The following is a 4,042-nucleotide window of genomic DNA, read 5'->3' as shown; positions in this document are numbered from 1 at the left end:
TGCGCGCCGGGCTCACTTTTCTACCGCCGCGGGCGAGCGGCTGGTGGGTAGGTCTTCCCGAGGATGAGGTCCCCCCCGGGTGCTAGCAAAGGGGCCACTTGGAACAGCCCGTTTGGCTGGGTTCGACCTCGCACTGGGGCGCACAGCTCCGGGCCTGGCCGCGCCTGGCTGCCCGGGAGGGTGAGTTCCCCAGCTGGCTCCGCCGGGCCCGCTGGGAGCTGACTCGGGGAAGAAGGCCCGGGGGTGGGATGAACGCACCCAGAGGTATTGTTCGCTACTGCTCCCCCGGGACCCCGTCCCCTCCGAGCCCCGATCGCCAAACACGCGGGGTGGAAGGACAGGAGCGCGCTGGCCTTAGCGGAGGACCTGGTGGGAGGCGCGCAGGTAAAACCCAGTGGGCTCCGCGAACTCCTCTCTCCCCTCGCGCCCCGCGGCGTCTGCTGTGCCAGCTTCACTCTGGAGTTAGGACGCTCACACGAGCCCCAAACGAAATGGCTTTCCAGTAGTTTCGAGTTTGTGAAGAGGTTATGTCCTGCCCAGTTTCTCTCTCTCTCTCTGCTGGTCTCCTGCCCTTTGTCTTTGAGTAAACGTGTACAATTAGCTGGTGGCGTTTCGGTCATTATAAAGACAAATTTCCATGTCTCTCTAGAGATTTCTAAAATGCATTAGTCCAAGGGCGAGAGTAGGGAGGGGTCTAAGATAAAACTGAAATACGGATTTCACTTAACTGGGCGTGAATATCCTCATGTTCTCTCTGAAAACAACCTGGAAAGGAATGAATGCCGGCTGCAGCTCGCCGGGAACCCGTTCCAGTAAATTCTTCCATGTTCCTGGCATCTTTCCGTCTCCCTAAGACAAAGTCTCAGCCCCCGCCCCCCGCAGGAGCCCCCACACTTCCCCCTAAAGCTTCTAAATAGTGATTCCTTATCTAACGTGGCTGCCAGGTTTATCTGAAAAGGCCCACAAACTCAGGCCGCAGTAGAATAGGGGTAATTTTGGTGTCTTGTTGCCCGGAACGAGGCCGGCGGTGAGGAAACTCCTTTCTTTGTATCTTTCCCAGATCTCACCCTTGATAAGAGCCGCCAGCCGCCAGCCGGCCTCGGTGGCTGGGTTTGCCTGAACTCAGGAGAAGCCAAGATGCGTGAGTGTCCGCCTGGCCTCCCCGAGGCTTTATCAAGAACATGCATTTGTGGTGTTTTCTTTTCTCTCAAGGAAGATCTCTAACTGGATTCCATCCCTTTTATTTTCATTGTGAGTCCTGTCCGTGTGTGTGTGTGTGTGTGTGTGTGTGTGTGTGAGAGAGAGAGAGAGAGAGAAATCGAAAGTTGGGTGCACAAATTGGTTGATCAGTTTACCAGATTTTTGGTTTTGGTTTTTGGTGATAGTTTCTAGTCTCTGCTGTTCTATGCATGGAGCCTTTTGTCAGCTGCTTTTGCAAAACTGGCCCTGGCTTCCCTGTATACGGGCATGTTTCCTGGGTAGATAACCAAGTTGACTCTAGGAAAATAAAAGAGATGCCAGTGTAGCACCAGAAAGTAAACAGGATTTTAACCGATCATATGCCATCATGCCGCTTTTATACCGGGGAATTGAACCACGGAAGCTGCCAGAAGCCAGAGGGCTCATGTTTGAAATTCACAAAGCGCCCTCCTTCCCACCAGCTACACACTCCGTGTGGCGTTGTAACCCCCTAAACGAATGAGCTGTGCCAAAGAATATTGCTGATGGTGAGAGCAGTTCCAAACAGAAGCTGGCGTGCCCCGTGGAGGAAAACCGTTAGTGCCGGGCAATGTCATACTAAAGGGAGGACAGTGTGTTTTGCCTGCTGCAGCCACTGGTGTTGTAAACAAGTATTTTGCTAGCAAGTTCCCAGGCCCATGGATGTGAAGATTAAGCAGACGCTGCCCCTGTCCAAGGGGGCAATTTGAGGGAACCCGATGATTATGTTGTTTCGCTCTGGAGTGGTGTCTTGCTGATACAGTTGGCATCAGAATCTGTTTGGATAGCAGGTACTAATTGTTTCCCTTCACCTGGAAGTTCCAATAGAATCACAGATTAGTCCCATTTCCTTCGCTGATGTGTGCATTTAATGCAGTAAATGTATCTGTAAAAAATTTCTGTGATGTATTTATAGAATATATCAAATAGTGATTAGCAATATTTCCCCCAGTATTTGGTCCCAGGAGCGACCTCTTGTGTTCAAAGGGGGGATTAGACCCTCTCTTGTCAAAAAAGGGACTCATTTTGACCTTTGAATATTCCGTGGGTTCAAAAATACATCCTTTAAAACAGCAGTGGTGTGGAGGCCCCGGTGCTAGGTGTCCAGCTGAGAAGAGGGAAGGAAGAATGGGAGTAGTTGTGGATATAGTTCCTGTGACTGCCAGGCCACCCAGGTACACTTGACAGTGTCTTTGAGAAGCTAAGATTTAATAAGTTCCTCTTGGTTCTGTGGCATATGCCCAGTGCACCTTCCAAAATGCAGCCAATACACCTAGAACTCCTAGGCCTGGATTGTGTGTGTGTGTGTGTGTGTGTGTGTGTGTGTGTGTTGTTGTTGTTGTTGTTGTTGTTGCTTTCTTTCTCTGCTTTACTTAAAATTGAAAAATTCCACATCAAACTTAATGCTAGATGCAAGTCCCTGAACAAATACCATGTTCTCGAGATACTTTTCAAAAAATCTAAATAGGTTTTGATTGCAATTGCAAAGGAGCATTACACGTTTAGGGTTTAATTCCTCCCCCAACAACCCCTGGCAGATAGAAGTGGATTTTAAGTTGGTTCCGTGGGAAATGATATACAGTGTGGGACAGCGCCTTTCCTACCTCCGTGAACCAAGAAGGGGACGAGAGGGGCTTTGGTCAGCTTTCCCTGATCCATGGCTTGGCTTGGGCACTCACTCCCGGGAATTGTTGTGTGTAGCCGCCATCGGAATCGGTCTGCAAGAGCAGAATCACAATTGGAGATGCCAGTTTCCGTAAGTCAGGTGTTCCGATAGGAAAATTACGTAACTGGACGATTTATATTTTCTAATATCCCTCGCACATAATTTGGCGTGTGGGGGGGGGGAGGGTGTCAAAATGAAATGAACATATTTTATTCACCTCAGGAAACAGGTATAGAATATATCTCATTCTCCTTATTTTCACTCTTTCTGTGTCGTCTAATCCTGTAGATAGAGCAGGACTGTATAAAAGCATCCGTACCTTAAATCAAGGCCAAGAGTCAGATAAAATTTTATGCGTTTTAAGGGAGTCGCCATTAACCATTTATACTCCACCCCGAACGCGGAGCTCAGAGCTCCTGTGTCTCTCTCCCAGCGTTATTGGTGGTGGCTCACTGAGGGCGAATCCAGAAAAACCGGGGCTCTGGTTTCAGAGAAAAAGGGAAGGGATCTCCTTTATGTGCCTTTGGGTCTGAAAGGATTATCTCTTCTTCAGCCCTGTTCCTTGTTCTGTTCTTCCTTTCTTTCTTTTTTTAGGAATACTAAGTAATGGTAATAAAGGCAGTTAACAACGACAACAAACCGGTAGTTGTGATTCTCACTTTATTGCCAAGGACTCCCGCGGCGACGGCGGTTTTGTTGAGTGTCAATCGCTTTATTAACCAGTTACAACGATCTGGGGGAGTTAGCAGGACCCAGCCCGCGTGGGTGAGCTCGGGCGGCTCCGTCCCCCGCGATGCCGGGCCCTTTCCCGGGCCGTGGAGCCGGGAGGCAGCGTCCGCGCTGAGGCCACAGACCCCCGAGCAGACCGAGGGCCGCGTGGCCCGCAGCCCCTCGCAGCGGGAGCTTGACCCGCGGGGGCAGAACTCTGCACCTCTCCCCAAACCCCGCTTTAAAATGGTGCTTTGGAGGCATTTATTCTGATTTCCCAAAGCGGCTGGCAGAGTCATGTGGAGCCTTTCTTTTTCTTTCTTTCTTTTTTTTTTTTGGAATTTTGGTTTTGTTCTGTGTTTTCCTTTTGCAGCCCTAGGTGCCTGGGACTTGTTAGCTGGACGGCGTTGCGCGGAGCCCAGGCTGAAGCGGGGCTGGAGCGGGGATGGA

General features: G+C 50.4%; 1 long non-coding RNA gene across 1 annotated transcript; it reads left to right on the top strand.

Moving 5' to 3' along the window:
• LOC106727197 lies at nucleotides 1-4,032 on the top strand. The gene is made up of 3 exons (XR_001363376.1): nucleotides 1-47; nucleotides 1,061-1,141; nucleotides 3,966-4,032. It is a non-coding gene; the product is annotated as an uncharacterized LOC106727197 (long non-coding RNA).
• Nucleotides 4,033-4,042: the final 10 nt, after the last annotated feature.

Source organism: Myotis brandtii, unplaced genomic scaffold, assembly GCF_000412655.1.
Source record: "Myotis brandtii unplaced genomic scaffold, ASM41265v1 scaffold384, whole genome shotgun sequence".
Taxonomy (NCBI): Eukaryota; Metazoa; Chordata; class Mammalia; order Chiroptera; family Vespertilionidae; genus Myotis; species Myotis brandtii.
Note: the sequence above shows the minus strand (reverse complement) of the source record. Positions and strands in the feature narration are given on the sequence as shown.